Raw genomic sequence first — 18587 nt, forward strand, 5'->3', positions numbered from 1 at the left:
TTGGCAAGAACTAGAATACGTTTTACGGTAACTTCCCAGTCAGGGTTCATTATTTTTCTACTAAAATTAAATACAGATGTTATTTTCATAAAGTAAATTGGGAGGAAGGATGGAGAAACAAGGAAGTCTGAAGACAGAGCAGAGACAGTGGGGCAGAAGAGCCTCAGAGGAGGGTGTCGGGAGAGAAGAGGAGAGCTTGAGTCCATAGAGAGAAACAGCACAAGCAGGATGCTAGACTCTAGATCAGCTCTCCAGCAGAAACAAAACTTGAGCCACGAATGTGAGCCGCATGTATAATTTTTAATCTTCTAGTAGCCACATTCATAGAAGTAAAACAAGTGACATTCCTTTTAATAATGTGCTCTATTTAACCCAAAAATTTCAAAATATCACTTCAATACATAATTAATGTAAAAATTATTAATGTCCCATTTCACATTCTTTTTTGTGTCCTGAGTCTTCAAAATCCAGTGTGTATTTTACAGTTTATGGCACGTCTCAGTTCAGGTCAGTTCTCCACGGCCACGTGTGCTGAGGTAGCTCTCATGTTGGACGACACTGCTCTAGGTCTTGACAAAGCTGCTCAGGCTCTTCTTTCAACTTCCAGTCTGTAATGTGGAGATAACTTCCCCTGAACTGATTCTGTTTTAGGGCTGTGTGGGATGCTTAGGAGTTCATGTGGGCAAATGTACTTTGTCTGCTAACACTATTGGGCCCTTCACAGGCCCCTAACTCATGTGAAAGAAAAGTGTGGCCAGCACCCATGAACAGAAACTAACCTACTCATCTATTGCCTGGTCACCTGGACTTGGCATGCATTGAAAGAAGGGAACTGTAGCAGGTTCATAGACATCTTGATTTTACAGACTAGTGAAATTCTGCCGCAAAACGGGGGTAATGGAGATGAGGTTGTCAACTGTTGTTTTGACATCTACTATCAAAATCATTCTATTTATTTAAAAAATGAAAGGCTATTTCAATACTATCCCAAGCACCAGAGACAGTAAGATGAGAAAAGTGAACTACTTGCCCCCAAGCTCATAGAACAGTGGAGGAACACATAGACACAAATGTGTATTCAAAGACCAAATAGCTGTGTGTCCCCTAAGACTCTTGTTTGCACGTGTCAGAACCCAGTTCAAAATGACTAAAAGGGTACATTTGCTGGCCCACATGACTGAGAACTGCACAGTAAATGTGTCTGCAGGCCTCCCTTGATGCAGAGCCTCTCCCCACTTGGCTTTGCCCTTCCTCTTCGCTTCGTGTGAATCCCAGCAGGCCCTGGTTTACAACCCCCACGCTCAAGTCCAGCAGGAAAGCAAATGAGCCTGCCCCAAGCAGCCTCAGTCAGATGCTCCCAGGAGCTCATTGGCTCTGACTGGGTCTGAGAGCATTCCTGGCCCCCCGGCATGGTTTGCTCCTGAAGGTCACCCAGTGCACATGGGCCAGGAATCTCAGGAGAATGGCTTTCCCAGAGGAAAACCCGAAAATGGTACCTGGATTGGGGTAGATAGAGGCTGAATGGCCAAATATAACGACATTGACACAGAATTACAGGCATACAGAAAAGGCACGATCAGGCTGGCTTCATGGGCATGCGCTGTCTGCAGTCCCACTCTTGAAAGGTCCCATGCTTGATTTAATGCTCTGCTGTCACCAACTTGAAATTCTTAATAATCTTTTAACAAGGGGATCCACATTTACATTTAAATTCCAGAGTAGGTCGCTAATCCTGGATGCAATTAACATTACATTACATATGTGACTTTGGAACTGAGTGGAGAGGGCTGGGTGGAGGCGGAGAGGGATTAGCAAGGCAGCACTGCAGCCAAGTGGAAGTCTCAATGGGAAACGGAAACCACTAGCGCCTCAAGCGGGCGGGGCTTTAAGTGCCTGTGGGGAGTGGCCCCAGCTCTACGCAGAGTGGGCAGAGAGGGACCTGGTGTGTGAAGCCGGGAGGGTGCCTCTCAATACATATTTCTTGAATGAATCAATGAACACAAGTCAAGTGAATGACAACACTACACAAGAAATACTTCTATTTTAAACCTGTATTATCCCAAATGAACCATCACAAAACAACTGCCCAAATCTCCACCTTCGTTTTCCACTGCAGACTAAGGCTAACTTTTTATCATGTTGTATTAGCGTCTGCTCATCTTTATCAGCAGCACGTTAGCCAGATTAGCATTCCCCCTCTGTGACTTCACCATCCAGATAGTTATGAATCAGAGAGATGTTTCTAAGAACGTTTTCCGATTGCTTACTTTATAATAATAGTGTGCTTTAATTACAAGATGACGTTTTAAAACCTAAATAGAACAAGCCCCAATTGTGTGGGAGTTCATTGCTTTGGTGATAAAGGAGAAACACAGACAGTGACTCAGGTGGAACATTGTTTCGTTTTCATTTTCTGTGTCCTTTGGCTCTACGTGTCAGGACCTGTAACAGGCCCAGGGCAGAGTGCTCTGTGGGGAATGGAAAGTGACAACGAAGGCTTTGTGTGTCAGAATGAAAGTACCTGCTTTCCCTTCAGCCTCTCCCTTTCCAAGGCCAACATGAAAGGGGAATAAAAGATGGAAGCTTTCCTCCAGCGCATGGGCATCGCGAGCTGTGACAGTCAATACTTTGTTCCCAAATTGCTTGAAGGAATGCTAAAGAGACAGCACTGGTTCTTCTGAATTTAGATTCTTTGTGAGTTTCCGCCACTGCCTTTAGATTACACAGCAATTTAAATTTAACCTAAGAGGAGAAATCAACGTTCCGGTATGTGGAGATTGCCTGTCCATTCTTGTCTTCTAAGGACCTTGAACAATGTCTAGCAGGTTGCAGGCACCCAATTGTTCTTTGATGGATAAATGAGTAAATGTATTCTTCACAGCAATCCTACGGGACTATGGCAACTTTCATAGAAAAAAACAGAGACTAAGGCTATGTGCTGGGAGCTGAGGGAAAGAGACGGTATGGCCAGGCAGGTACGTCTGAGGCAGAGCCAACGTGGGGCTTCCTCAGTGACCGACTTTTATGTGGCCAGGTACAGTCTCTTCTGTAGGACGCTTGGTCAACAGGGAGTGACAACAGGAGAAAAGGGGCTTTTAAAGTGTCACATTCCCATTATGATCATCGTCCTCATTATCATCGATTGCAGACACAGAGCTTGAAATCATAGAATTGGAGAACTGTAAGGAATCACAATACTAGATGCTCCCATTTATGAGTAACTTGTTATAATTCTGGCATGAGTTACACTACACATATAGATCATCTTCCCCCACCCCGCATCCCTGTAACGACCCTGCCATGTAGGTCTTGCTCCATTTTCAACGACCCAGGCCAGCGAGTGTGTTAGCTGGGGCTCTTCTTGCTCCTGGTGCCTACCTCCTAACACAGAACAAATCTGGCCCTCAGAAAGGTACCCAGGTTATTTAGTTAGTGCAGAATCAGGACAGGAACCCAAGACCTATGTCATTTCCACTTACCCAGTGGCCTCGGTTTGAGACAAGTACATTTTGGGTTTCTTTCTGTTTTGTTGATGTCACTCGAGGCAAGTGGGAGAAAACTATCTGAGTTTATTGAGAACGAATTAGTCATTCCATTTCCCACTTAGAAACTGTTTTATTCTTTCCTGTATCCCATCTCAGTCTCTGACACAGGGTAGGCATTCAGTGAGTGTTTGATGCACTTAATTAATCTGGGACTTGATTTAGATGGACTCTCAGTCCTTAGCATCCTTCAGTGATATGATTGGAAAAAAAGTAGCAACTATACCCTTTGACAGGCATAAGATGATGTTAGTTTTTACCTTCATTATAATATTTAAAGTTTATACTTTCATCTTTTAAAAATTAACATGCCCCCATTATAGAAAAGATGGAAAATCCAGATATATAGAGAGAGGAAAAAAATCACCCACCCTTATTTCTGCCAACAAGAATAAAGGTCTTCCCATATTTTATGGCAATTCTTTTTTCTATTCATGTATTTTGTGGTTTACTTATAGTTTTTATTCAGTTGTGATTGTGGTTGTTACTACATATGTATCTTGCTTTTTTGAACTTACATTATGCCTATAGCATTCCCCAAGTTAGAAGCTCTTTAAAAACATCTTTTTAAATAGGGGTGTAGCATTGAAAGAAATAGACACTTAAGTGAGCATCTTCTTGGTTAATTGTCCCCTCCCCTCCAGGATGAAGGTCACTGACTTCTTCTGGTTTCTCCGTGACCACTACATTGCTCATTAATCACTTTACCAGAAAGCGCTGGGGTCAACACTTTTTTAAAAATTAAGACTTTATTTTTTTTATAGCAGTTCTAAATTCACAGCAAAACAGAGGAAGGTACCGGATTTTCCATATCCCCCTGCCCCCTACACATGAACAGTCTCCCCCATTATCAGCGTCTCCGATCAGAATGTGTATAGTTGTTACAACTGATGAATTCACACTGACCCCTCATCAGCACCCTAGTCCATAGTTTACATTGGGGTTCATGCTTGGTGGTGTACATTCCATGAGTTTTGACAAATGTATAAAGACACATATCCTTCGTATAATATACACAGAATTTTCACTGCCCTGAAACTCCTCTGCTTACCCACTCCCTCTCCACTCATACACATACCCCCAACTCACACATACCCGACTTCTGGCCACTAGTACTATTTTTATTGTCTCCACAGTTTTGCCTTTTCCAGAATGCGATACAGTTGGAATCTCATAGTATACAGTCTTTCAGATTGGCTGCTTTCTCTTACTGATACGTATTTAAGGTTCTCCGTGTCTTTTTATGGCTTGATAGCTCATTTCTTTTTATCACTGGATAATATTCCATTGCCTGGATGTACCACAGTCCATTTATCCATTCACTTACTGATGGACATCTTGGTTGCTTCCAAGTTCTGGTGATTGTAGATAAAGCTGCTATAAACATCCAAGAGCAGTTTTTGGTGTGCACATGTTTTCAACTTATTTGGGTAAATACCAAGGAGCCTGATTGCTGGATCATATGGTAAGAGTATGTTTAGTTTTATAAAAAACTGCCAAATTATCTTCCCAAGTGGCTGTGCCATTTTGCACACCCACCAGCAATGAATGAGAGTTCCTGTTGCTCCACATCCTCATCAGCATTTGGTGGTGTCAGTGTTCTGAATTTTGGCCATTCTAACAGGTGTGTAGTGGTACCTCTTGGTTGTTTTAATTTGCATTTCCTGATGGCATATGATGTGGAGCATCTTTTCCTACGCTTATTGGCCATCTGTATATCTTCTTTGGTGAGGTGTCTTTGGCCCATTTTAAAATTCAGGTTGTCTTCTTATTGTTGAGTTGGGGTCAATATTATTGTCGAAAGACTGAGGGAAAACAGGTGTAAGCCGTGAACCAGTGGAGGCCGATTTACATGGTACTTGATAATTAGCAGTAAACTCCCAATAATCCAGAACAGGATACATTAACCCCTACACTGAGCCCTAGGGTACAGCCTGGCTACCCTTCCTGCTCCTCTCCCCTTTTTCTTCTGAGTCTTTCTGTTCCTTTGATGTCCCTAACCTGCTGATGTCCCAGGGCCACTCCCTCCTTTGAAATCTGCTTAATACTGTAATTGCCCCCAGTGAATCCATTCTCCTCCCTGTACCTAGTCACTACAATATCCATCGCCCCTCCTCCCTGCCCCCAACTCCCGGCTCTGTATTGGAAAAGAAAACTCTTCCCGCCTCTATTTGTCCCAACACCAAGCTGGTGCCAAAATCCAGAGGCTGCCTGGAAGTGTCCCTAGATCACCTCTCATGTTCTCCTCAGGGGCCCCTCCTCAGTTCAGGGAGCTCAGTTTCATTCCCAAGGCCTACCAGGCACCTGTTTCAGACACCGGTAAAGTGAGGGGCAGCCCCCCTAAAATGGGAGAGGCCCAGCTTTAATGAAAGAATCATGCATTTTGCAATGAAAAGCCCTGGTGGGTGGGAAGCTATTTTCCTTTGAGCACACTTAAGAGCATTATACTTCATGGATAATATGTATTTTGAATGAAGGACATAGGCCACCATCTTCTCAGTTCCCCCTGCCTTCCATTGCCTCTGCTGACTGGTGTTGCAGCTTCCTGATTCGTCCACCAGCCTCCTCCTCTCCCAGCCAGTCTACCCGCAGCCATGCTCCTGCAGTTTGCTGAAGCATGCCTGCTTGTGTCCAACCACTGCAGAAAGGCCACCTCTCCCCTTTGTCCCTGGGACACAGTCCAATCTATGACAACCTTTGAGGTCTATCACGGTCTGTCCCCCCACTTGCTCCTCCTCCCTTTCAGCCACCATTCTGCAAACATACTACAGGTTTTCACAACTCCGTATTTTCATTCACCACATCCACTGTGGTCCTAGCATGTGCAAGGAGCTGGGGATGAGCATAGCACTGAGCAGGGCACAGCCTCTGTCTTCCTGGCACCTGTAGCCTCTGCATATGCTTCTTTCTATGCCTGCAATGCCTTCCCCCTGCCCGAAATGCTCAGCCTTCAACATCCAGCAGAAAACTCACTTCCTCCATTGGCATTTGCCAGCTTTCCTGGGCAGAGGCTTCCTGCCTCACTTTATATCTTATTACATCATTCTATAACTATGTGTTGTCATGGTCTGTCCATGGGCTGTGAGCACCTGCCAGACAGGAAAGCATCACTATGTATCTGCAGGTCCCGACACAGTACCCAGCAGGTAGTAGGTGCTCATTAAATGATTTCTGCAGATATATACATAGAGAAAGCACCTGCTACGAGCTGAATACTGTTTCATGCATGTTAATTTGCCACCTAAACAAGATTTTAAACTAATCAAGGACAAGGGAGGCTCTGATATTGTCCTTGCAGCCCCAAGGTGTCTAAACATATTGCTGAGAGCCGGATCTCATGACAGGACACAATCTAAAGAATTGACTGATAGGTATAAACTCACTGGAGTGACTCACTGCATCCTCAGCCACTCCAGTTTTAAGTACAAGTTCATCATCAGATGATTTCAGTTCATTATATTTTGGGAGACAGAATAAAACTCCAGAGAGCCCTACTCAGTTGAGTCAGTCAATAGCAGGACTTATTTGTGGTTAAAGCAAATTACAGAATAATTGCAATTTTGGCAGGTGGGATAGTATCACAGAGGGCACAGGGACCTGGAATTTGTCAAGTGGGAATCCTCTGGGACTTGGACAGTTTGGTGAGGTCAACTCTAGAAAGTTACGTGCATGTAATAAGACTTTGGTAAAGGAGAGGATTGCCCATTTTCCACAAGAGCAGCAAGGCTAAAGAAAAATAAGTACATGTAAAGCTAGGATTTGGGGGATAGTATAGCTTAACAGAAGTTTTGAAGTAAGTCAGACCTGTGTTTGAATCAAGTGTCTGTGAGAAATTTTCTTAACCTTTCTGAGCTTTAATTTCCTCATCTGTAAAAATGGAAATAATGATACCTCAGAGTTATTAATAAGGATGAAATAAGATACTGAGTATTTTTAAAAGTTCTCACCGCTGTGCCTGGTGTGTAGTGTGCGCTCAGTAAATAGTAATTACTAAATATGCCTTGGTCTCACACTGATTTTTCTAAAAATTCGTTTTAAAATCACTTAGCCTGTGAGATAGAGGCTAGATCCCATGGGTGTCTAGACATTTCTCACATATCAGGGTTCAAGGGTAAGACATGAAGTAGGGAAAAAGTAGTATTTATTGAATGCCTCCTATGTGGAAGTCTTGAAGGTGCATTGTTCATTAATTCTCAATATCACCTTGTATGATAAATATTATCCTTTCACAAGAAAAATTAAGGTTTCAAGAAGCACGCAAAACCAAATAGGAGGTGGTAATGTGGAGATTTGAACTCAGTTCTTACTGAGTGCAGGTCCAGGGTTCTTTCTGCCATCTCTGGCTTCCACCCCTCTGCCACTCACCTTTGCAGCTGCAAAGAGGCTATGCATAGCCAGCCACTAGCATAGGATGACTGTGACATATTGTCAGTTGTCTGACAAAGAGCTCTTCTTCACCCTGGCCCTAATCCTGGCAAATGAAATATCTCCTGGGACAGAGGGGCAGAGGGAAAAAGGGGGCTCAGAGGTCTAGTGCCTAAGGTTCCTGGTGTAAGGATTTATGATTCGAGACCACGGAGACCTGCTTTTCCTCTCTGAGCTCATTTTCATTCCCATCAGATGAAGCACTGAACTTCATCAACGCTTCCCAAGTTTTCCCATGAGCACCTGCTGAGAGATGGCAGGTGGTGTGGTTAAGCAACAGACCTGGAAGCCAGGCTACCTGGGCTTGAATCCTGCTCTGCCGCACCCTAGCTATGTAACTTCTGGCGATGATTTACCCTCTCCATGCCTCAGTTTCCCCATCTATAAAACAGATGTTCACAGTACTTACTGCACAGTATTGTGAGGATACAAGGCATTAAGTATATGGAAAGGGCTTCGCCCACAGTCTGGAATGCAGTGAATGCTACATAACAGTATTTGCTGGCATTTTACACTTAAAGGCAAAAGAGAGGGAATTAATCCCCCCAGGGTCCTAAGAGTATAACTCTCCATGGCCTAATCCAAGCCCAAAATGTATTGGTATCTTTTCCCTTTAAAATTCTTCTGTGGCTTATATTTAAATTCAGCATATCCATACTTGCTTAAGAGAAGACAATATTTAAAGCCCTTGTTAAAACTGACACTCCAGCAAGATTCTTTCTGTCTGCCCTGGCACAATGGTGTGCCTATGTGCAGGCTCATGCCCAGTTTGATGGAAGTAAATGACTTCCAGCATCCCTTTGGCTCTGGTTTCTTGTGGTTTGGAGAACCAGTACCTTCAGACTCCAGGAACCTCTGGTGGCCACCTGTGTGGTATCACCCATGCCATCCATGCCACCAGGCTGGCTTTGAGATGCCAGAGCCGGGAGCTACCTAAGCCATAGAGAGCAATCTGCCCGGCAGGCACAGGCAGAAGCCTTGCTCCAGCTGTTCTGCCTTGGCACTGCTCACCCATGCGGCACACTGGGCTTTCGGTTCTGAGGTGGACACGCAGAAACTAACAGAGGATGAGAACGTGCAGAGGGGTTGGATGAAAGGAGATGCTCTGTGGGGAACAGCACTTGCAGGATTTTTTTGTTGGGAAATTAGGCAACATGGAAAACATACAGGTAGGCAAAATCATTGGGGGTCCTTCCATCTTCTGCTATGCATGTGCAACACTTGAAGATAGAAATCAAGCCCCTTCTCTAACTGCATTTAAGCAACCGGGGCAATGACGGTTCCCCCTTAATAAGGATTTAAATTTGCATAGCACTGTAGCAAAAATATTAGCAACATCCTAAACAGCAAAGTAGGGAAGTGACTAAATAAATCTTAGCACATCCATTGGCCATTGAAAATTATGGCAGTAAAAGTCAGGACAGTGGTTACCTCTGGGAGGTAGAGAGAGGCACATGTGATCAGGAATGATCACAAGTGGGCTTCTAAATACCTGAACTGGTGGTCTACTTCACTTGTGTGATAGGTTCTTCATGTTTGTTTCATTATTAAAATGAATATATATATGTTCTATATAATCATCTGTATGTATGCTATACTTCACAATAAAATGAACAAAATTTTTAGAAGAAAAAACATGGTAACAAAGACCATATACAATTCAGAATAATAAAGAAAAGAGCAAATTTCAAAGTTGCATGCAGTCTCCATCCAACTCTTTAAAAAGTATATGCATGAGAAAAGGACTGGAGGGCAACACACTACAATGCTAATGGTGTTGTGATTATGGATAATTTCTTTTCTCGTGCCCACTTCCCAAATTTTCATAACGGTAAGTTATACTAAAAAAAGTTCCCTTGAAACACTGAAGTAGGGTGTTAGGAACCTTTAAATATATGATTCTTTTAATTTTCAAATCCCTCTCCCATCTGTTCTCGCACTGCTTCTTAACGGCTGCCCTTTGAGGTGGTCGATGTCACATAGCTCTGCTGTACAGACCGGCACACGGATCAAGTGTCTGTGACTTGCACTAAGTCAGTCGGTTGGCTGGAGGGAGACCCTTGAGTGGGTCCCAGTTCTCCATAGTCCTGCTAAGCTCCATGCCACTGCGACTTCATCTTGGGTGACTGGGGCTCCAGAACCCCCAGTCTTAAATAGAAGTAGCTGCTCCCTGGGCTCTGGTACTATAGTCCCAGGTGGGTGTCCGTGGCAGAAGATAGACTATGCACACGAAGATCCCCAAAGATGCAATCTCACACCCCTTCCTTTCTAGCAAGGCACCAAGTCCATGGGTAAAATTCCTTGGAAATGTTGACAGAAAAAGAGAGAGAGAAAAAAAGATAAGTTGCCAGGACCACAGGCTGTTGGAGAATCAAGTTGGACAATATTTCTCAACTCTAGTTTTTGGAGGAGAGAGATTACTGACATGGGTCTGTTCTTGTGCTGTTCAGTGCCTCCCCCAGACACCTTCTTTCCCTCCAGCTCTCTCAGGAGAGGTGGCCAGGGGCTTGCAGAATGGCTCCAGCAGAAGGTCTACATTCAAGACGCTCAGCGCTCAACCCAGGGCCCCTCACTTGAGAGAAGGCAGGGCCTGAGAGAGGGGGAGTACCTTGCTCAAGAATTCCCAAGGGAGAACCAGACCAGACCCCAAACCCACTTTGCACTGGGCCACAGGGAGCCTGAAGCCCTGGTCCGCCCTGCACGAGGAGAGCCCCAGGTGTGTCCTGGAGTTGTGTGGGTAGGGTACAGGGATCACTTTCAGTGACTTCTGTGTGGAGTCTTATGCCCACTCCCCCGAAGACTCATTCCTGGATATGGCTCAACACCATCCACAACTCTGGCCACTGACTATGGGGTAGAAAGAGCCCTGGAAGAGAATCAGGGGTAGCCCCAGAAAACACTTCTTAATTCATAATTAGTGAGACAACAACTGAGAACTGTGCCCCACCCTCAATGAACCCTCCCAACAACATTATTATGTGTTAGGTGCTATTATTCATGCCATTTTTCAGCTGAGGAAACTTAAGCCCAGAGAGTGAAATGACTTGCCCACGGCCGACAGCTGCTCAGTGCTGACTCCTGAGCCAAGTGCCACCTTTCACACTTCAGAGCCTCCTATGCAAGGCTTTCCTGCAGTTCCTGGGGAGTTTCACTCTGGAGACACTTACTTAAGTAATCCCCACAATTCAAAAGGACTTTAGGGAAAGTGTGGGCTTTCCAAAACAGAACAGAAAAGACCCACCCCACTCTCCTCCCGAGCTGAAGTGGGTTGAGCCAGGACAGGACTACTAGTACCCTGCTGCTTCCTGGACTCATTTTAACTTCTCGTTAATTTGCCTCTCTAAAACTCTATGGGCAAATACAGCGTCAGGGTTGGAAGAAGAGTCATGGGGCTTGGGGAGGGAGAAGGAAGGGACCGTTCCCTGGACTAAAAAACTGCTAAAACCTTGATATATCTCTTAAACTTTTTTTTTTTTTTTTTTGCTTTTGGCTCCCTGCAATGTTTTGGTGTTTAGATTCCGTTGCCACGAGGGGTCTGTTTTTAGCTGCGGAGTTCCATCCCCTCCCCTTTTAACTTTTTTCCCTTCTTTTTTGCACATGCCCCAGCATGAAGTTTCCCAAAACATACCAAGGCTGGTCTGAATGTGGATTCCCCAGGCGGTTCCCCAGCGTGAAACCTCAGCAATATTCAAGTCTCAGCTTAACCCTCTTTCCTGGAGGATTAACCCCTTAAGTAACCCTGACCAGGGCTTCCTTCTCAGGGGGAAAGGCATTCTTTGCCTTTGTGCAGAGAAGCATTTTGGTCTGGCAAGCTTTTCTTGCCCCGCCTCCAGATGGTACAGAGGGTACACGCTGGACATCGGTGGCATTAACTGAAGTCAGGGTACAATGAGGAAATTGTATTCTGAGGAAAATGAGGCAGGATTCAGATACTGGCCGCCCCTCCGGCCGCACACACGTACGGGTTCTGCTCTTCCACTGCGCGTTCCCAGTCTGGTCAGGCATGTCACAGTCCTCCCGGGGCTGGGGGCAGGGAGGCGAGGCAGCAGCACTTTTTGTTTTCCTTGGATAAGAGTTTCATTCACAAGGGGGTGGACTTAACTTCTCTGTCAAGATTCTTATCGCTTTTAGAGTTTCAGTGGGAAAGGGAAACAGAAAATGCCACACTCCGACTTCTCTGAACAGCTGACAACATTTCTATCCAGGTGTGACGGGGAGATTCAAAACCAAGAATTACTAGAATGAAACAAGACTAGTAAGAGGAACGGAAGGCATGATGGTAATAAAAATAAACCGACAGGGGGCTGTGGACTCCTCCGTCTTAATTACCTTTCTCTTGCATTGTTCTGTGAAGACTGGCCTGTTTGTTTACCCTGCTGCGCCAAATTGAATTACCCCGCAAGGGCAGGACGAAGCCTCCGCAAATCTGGTTTGGGTGCACTAATGGAATCGTTTAAAATGTAAGCTGGTTAAAGATTTCTGCAGACATTTCAGAGAAGAGAAAACCTGAAACCTTCCACGGGTCCTCTCCCATCTCCTTGTTTCACTTTATAATAATGCAGTTTATTCCAGGGCAGTAGATAAGCGGAGAATCTCAAAGAACTTTTATTTATACTTACAAACGCCCTTCCTCCTGGGCGGGCGGCCTTCTAGGGGTTGCGCTAACACGCCTAGGTTTTACCCGCCCCGCATCCGCAGCAGGGTGGGGTGCGGGGGTGTGGATCGGGGTGTGCGCGTGGGGGGTGAAGCGTGGGGACGGGAGAGCCGTTACCAGGGCGAAAAGTAAAGCAAAAACAACCGTCCGACGCGTCCTGCGGGACACCGCCGCTGGAAACCCCGTCCGGTCCAGGACAACATCCCCAAGGATCATGCGTGGAACCCCGGGACTAAAGAGGCTGCCTTGCGCGTCGTTCTGGGCCCGAAACTTGGTGTGGGGGTCCTGGGTGAGGCTCGGATTTTGGAGAGAGGAACCCGGGTATGGGGGACTCAGTTTGACCTGAAGCTTTGAGGGAGAGGGACAGAGATTCCACGGGGGTGCAGAACTGTGTGTGTAAACGAGGAGGGGGTGGGGGCAGAGACAGCGGGAGAAAACCCTTCATCACCGACCGACTGCAACAAGCTAGGGCTGCAGGTGCAGTGGGGTGGGGCTGCGGGTGAGCCCCAAGCTCCGCGACCCTTTCAGTCCTTACCCCAAATTACCTGCAGGACCTTCACCGCCTCTCTCCCAAACGGCAGGTGGGAACAGGTGTTTCTGCCCCCGGCCGCTACCCCACACCCCACGGGCGCGCGCGGGCCTCCTTCCCAGGCAGGTTCGAAACGTCTCTGACCACACTGGCGCCCGCATATATTCGTCCCTAAGCTGCTGAGGAGGTCCCTGGTTCTGCCACTCTCAAAGCCGAGACAGCTGCGGTCGGGAAATTGGAACCGGGAAATTGTTTTAAGGTTCAAATCTAGTTCTGCGAAGTCCAGCTTCGAATCTGATGTGTAGGGCCCCGTCTTTCCCGCCACCCTGGCTTGGGGGCGGAAGGGATTTCTGCTCTGCCTACTCATTTCGGCCCCGTCAGTGGGCCCCTAGTCCCGGCCGTCCTGTCGCAGCGCAATCCGCTCTGCGTGCAGAACACGTGGAAGCTTTAGACGGTTTTCCCCAAATGTTGCCATAGAGCCAGGCGACCCCTGCCCCGCCCAGCTCGAGGGGCCCCGCACGCCGCCTCTTTCCTCCTCTCCCCGGCCACTCGGCCTCAGCTCCACTCTAAGCCCCTCCCTGGGCTGCCTCTGATTTCTCCAGGTCTCTCATCGTCCACAGTCTCGTTCTTTTCACTGAGAATCTCCCTGTCAACTTCAAACGCTTTGTGGTTGTTAAAAAATCCTAATCCACACCGTACCACTAGTCCTCGCTTCCGAGCGGAGGTTCCGACCCGCCCGCAGGCGGTCCGCCGGCGCGCTTGTCTGGGGTGTGCCGGGCTGCGGGCGCACGGTGCCCGACGAGCGCTGCCCTCCGCGACTGGCTGAACCCTCCGAATTCCCGGGGTCCCTGCCGCGGAGGACAACCCGGGCGCGTAGCGGTATGAGTTCACGGTAGGGGGCCTTTGGGCACCTCTCCCACACCGGAGACTAACGCTTCTGCCCCCACCCCACACCCCCCTGTTAGAGAAGGAGGCGTTTCGCCTGGGAGGGGATATTTCTCTGAACTCCAGAAAATGACCACGCATTTTAGAGAAAGGTCGTGCCCGCTTCCCAGCCTCACCTAAACTGGGCTGCGGCCAGGACCCGCCCCTCCATCTCCCCCACACCCCACACCCCGACCTAGCGGAGGGATAGATGCCAGCGTGGTGGAGTCATGCCGCTGGCTTGGGCACCATTGGCTCATGCCTGGGACACGCAGCGGCGAGTACGCACATCTGGCGGCCCGCCCGGGCGGCTCCGGTCCTGATATGGAGAAAGAGGGCGGGCAAGATGTGTGTCCGAGCTTGCGAGGCCGGGAGAAGGCGCCCCAGCAGGCTCCTCCCCAAGCTTGCATCACCAGTCCCCCCTCCTCCCTTCCCCTTCTGGTCCCTCCTCCATACCCCCTCCCCTATCCCAGCCTAGTTCTGCCGGTTCTCCGGGGAAGCTATTAATAGCATTACGTCAGCCCGGGACTGGGAACCCGGAGTAGAACGGGAGCGCCGCCAGCCCCAGGGCTATAAAAGGGGTGATGCAACGCACTCCAAGCCACAGTCGCTCGCAGCGAGGGGCGCACTGCACAGCCCTCCGCCTGCGCCGCCCGCCTGCGCGCCGGCAGGGCGTCCTCCCCGGTGCTCACCCGCCGGCCCCACCGCCAGCCAGCCCGCCCCGACCCCACCCCGCCCGCCCTCTGGACCCTGGCCGCCCGGCGTGGAGACAGGAGGTGAGCGCTGGAAGCGAGTGAGTGAGCGCGGCGAGGGTGGCCCGCTTTCATTCCCTTTGCGTCCCTCTAGTAACCAGTCCCCCGACCCCTGCGCCCACCCCAGCCGCATCCCCAGCATCGAAAGAACTCTGGCAGAACTTCTCCGAGTCACGCTGCTCCTCAACGCTTCGGAAAGTTTCTCCCGAAGAACTTTCTCTTTTGATTTAGGGCGCCAAAGTTTCCCGGAGACGGAGATCTCGGAGGGGCTCCCGCCTCTCAGCCGACCAGGAGCGCTGCTGCGCTCGCCCGCCGCGCTTGCGGACCCCACCGGGAGCGGGCGTGGGGAAGGGGCCGCGCGGAATCCCGAGGCTGTCCGGCTCGCCGGCCCGCTCCAGCCTCCCTTGGTGTCGCGGTGCTGCTGCTCCGAGCCCAGCCTTACCGAGGCCCGCGGAGAGAGCCGGGCCCGGGTGCTCGCGGAAGGGCTGCCCCGGGGCCGAACCGAATGAATGGGAAGGGAGTGGCGAGCCGGGGACGCGGGCGCCGCCGCTGGGGGTCGCCCTGCGCACCGCCGAGCGCGGGGCCGCAGGACAGCGCAGGGGGCCGGGAGCGAAAGTTGGCCGGGACAAGTTTAGAGGAGGAGGTGAGCACTCGCGTTGCTGCCTTGGGGCGGAAGGCGGAGACGGCGCCGGCACCTGCCAGTGTCGGGCCCCGGGCCGGAGACGTCCCGTCCCAAGTCTCCCACAGGCGTTTCTTTCGTACCTGTGACTCTAGCTCTGGCTTTTCTTCCGGCACGTTCGCGCGTTTTACTGCTTTTCGTCCACAGAGACCCAGCGCGGGCGCGGGGTGGAAGCCAGTTCAGATACTGAGGGGATGGTTTCTTCGTGGTCTCGTGGCCAGGGACCCTGAGGGCTTATGCGGCACATGATTTCCTTGAGCCTCAGTATGCGCAGCTGGGAGACGTGGCCACACAGGCACTCCTGGCTCCCTCTGCCCGGTTCTCAGGATGAGATGGGGCTCGGACCGGATAACCACCGGTTATCCTTTCTGGCTGGAGCTTTTCAGGTTCTAGAATGGTGTAACCGGAGCACAAGAGGCCGGTGAGGGATCCTGAATGACCTGAATGGGGGAGGTCTCTAATGTCACTGACCAGCTTCCGAGGCAACGGGAGGAAGGGACTTCTCTGTGGGGCATCCCTTCCCTTCCCAGCTTACTTCCCAGTGGCTTGCTCTCCGTCCCTGCTTCCCCACACCCTGTTTTCATCTCATCTCACTTTCCCTAATTTCATTACCTGGATCACATATGTTTCCTTTATAAATAGGAGAGTTGCTAAACCCTTGATGGAGCCAGAAAAGGGGAGGGAGGCTAGAAAATCTAGGCTCTCAATGCACCTATTTCAGCGTGGGTGGCAGTCACATCTGTCTGGGGCCTCTGTCTCTACTGTCCCCCTTGTTTTGTATTTAGCATTTGTTGTAAAATAATACTACAGCATACAGGCTCCTGCTTGGAGGATATCCTGGCAGGGCAGTGGGTCTGGCAGTTGTTACTGTCTGGACTGTTGAGGAACCAGCATGCGGGTAGCACTCCAGGCTCACTGTGGAATGAGGTACAGCTCCCAGCACCCATGGCAGCTATCGGAGCCTTCCAAACCTTCCCGGCCTTCCTGTCTTAACCCCACCCTTCTCTTTCTCCCTGTTGGCTCTCTCTCTCCATTATTCTTTCTTCTATAGTCCCTTCCTGTCTTTGTCCTGTCAACGTCTCTCCTCTGTGGTGGGTACTGCTGACCCCTTATCTACCTGGCCAGTGGCTCTGGTCTCCATTTGTCTGGTTGGTTGATCCTCATGGCGTTCGGTCCCTGTTGTTGGTGATGGAGCAGATGAGCAGTGGGTGCCAGGTCAACAGCTTGGCCTGGGCTGGGCCTCTCAGCAGCTTTATGGCCTTGAGGAAGTCACTTTACCTTCCCGGACCTCACTTTATGCAGTTACAATTGAAGATCTGACTTAGATGACGTTCTGTGGCACTGAACAGAATCCATGATTTCCTCCTCTTTCAGACTGTCTAGGCATGGAACAGGGTAAGTGGTTGCAAGTGTTACCAGCCTAGGGAGGAGGAAGTACATAGCTAGGACACCACAGAAACCAGAACTGGTTTCATGTGTGAGAACTGGTTATTTCTCAAGTACATCAGACCAAGGGAGACAAGCTGGTGCCAGCAAATAGCGGGGTGGACTTGCCCTGGTGTGTCAGGACCCTACGGGTCAATCAAAATGCAAAGCTGTGACTGACCTGAATTTCTTGAGGGTTCCAGTTAATTCCTGATCAATAGGGCTAAATTGTATTGATGTTATGAGTTGCCCCTGAAATGAGAGAAGTGGAATCACAGTAATAATGGCGACTCAAGTACATGCATAGATCCACCTTCAGGGCTCTCTTAACGATTTTTCTGACAACTCTGTGAAAGAATTGGGTAGGTAGTATTGGTCTCATTTTACAGACGAGGAGACTAAGGCCCAGAAATTATGAGTTTGTCAGTGCTTAGCTTGTAAGTGGTAGTGATAGGCTTGGAAGCATCATCTCTGGTCCTGAAACATAGCCTTACACTCACAGCCATCAAGTGGACTGAAGAAAGGCCAACCATGAAGGAGAGAAGGACTGGTACTGGCTTCCTACTGTCAGATGTTCTAAGAGCAGTACTTAGGGGAAGAGATGAAAATTAAAAGTGAAAATTCAACATAGTTGAAGCTACTAGGAAGTTAAATCTGGGAGCTGAATTTACAGTTAAAGAAATACATTCTGTAAGGTTTCACTTTCTTGAAAATGAAGAAACTAACAGTGATATGACATGATTTCTGATTGGAGATAATGAAGCAAAAGCAAAATGTAAGTAAAAAGTCTTTGTAGCAAGTCTGGACAATTTTAAGATCAATGTAGAAAGTCAATTCAAAAAAATCCCCCAGACATATTTTTTCCTTCAATGACGGAGATGTTAGAGGACTGACAATGAGTTACACAGTTTGCAGAAAAATTGTCTGAGGACTTAATTTCATTTTCATTGTACGGACACAGCCTGGGTGGGGCTGAATCAGACCTTTAAGAAAGTGAGAAAAGGAGTAACTAGAAAGTTATCTAGAGAAACTAAGCTTTAGCAAAGGCAGAGAAAGCCCAGATCTCTGCACATACTACTGTTCTACTTTCTGAAAAGCTTTTAACCTTTTTACAACCCATTTCCATCCCTAAGTAAGCCCACTCAATGCTTGCTCTTAATAAAAACATTCCATACCACTGACACTCTTCAATTTCCTTCATCAGGATCACTGACTTTACACTAAGAAGGACAAAACAATCCCAAAGAGCAGACCCCAGTCCCGAGGGCTCATTAATAAACTTAGTGGGGAGGTGAAATGGAACTACACTCAACTGCAGTGGAATTCAAACTACCCGTGTAGAAGGGAGCCATCCAGTCCTACAAACAAAGGGCAGCCTAGTGGTAGCTCTGAATTCCCTCCATGAATACTGGGTTTTGAATGAAGTTGGAAGGGAGTGAAAACCTGAATGCATGGGAGAATCTTAGCCTCTGGCTTTCTCAGAGTTTATCACCTGTCGGTGAATTACCTTCCCAGCATCCCAAGATTATAGGATTAAGTTGATAGAAGAACATCAGTTCTGATTTACAGCACCAGATTTGGGGAAGAGAATGATAAACATTTCCGGAGTTTCTTTCAATAGTTAATGGTAGCATTTCTTGGCCTGGAATTCTCGCCT

At 48.3% G+C, this 18587-nt stretch overlaps 1 protein-coding gene across 4 annotated transcripts in view; it reads left to right on the forward strand.

Moving 5' to 3' along the window:
• ATF3 (activating transcription factor 3) overlaps positions 1-18587 on the forward strand; it is a 56530-nt gene that overhangs the window by 30155 nt on the left and 7788 nt on the right. Inside the window, exon 1 of one of the 4 annotated variants that reach the window (XM_036912481.2) lies at positions 14674-14867. The exons of 1 other annotated variant lie outside the window; for it this stretch is intronic. The gene's annotated coding sequence lies outside the window, so the exon portion shown is untranslated. Of the gene's footprint in view, positions 1-14673; positions 14868-17450; positions 17706-18587 lie in introns of those variants that run through there. 2 more of the 4 variants (XM_036912482.2, XM_036912483.2) reach the window with 2 other exon arrangements.

This window comes from Manis pentadactyla, chromosome 9 (assembly GCF_030020395.1).
Source record: "Manis pentadactyla isolate mManPen7 chromosome 9, mManPen7.hap1, whole genome shotgun sequence".
Lineage (NCBI taxonomy): Eukaryota > Metazoa > Chordata > Mammalia > Pholidota > Manidae > Manis > Manis pentadactyla.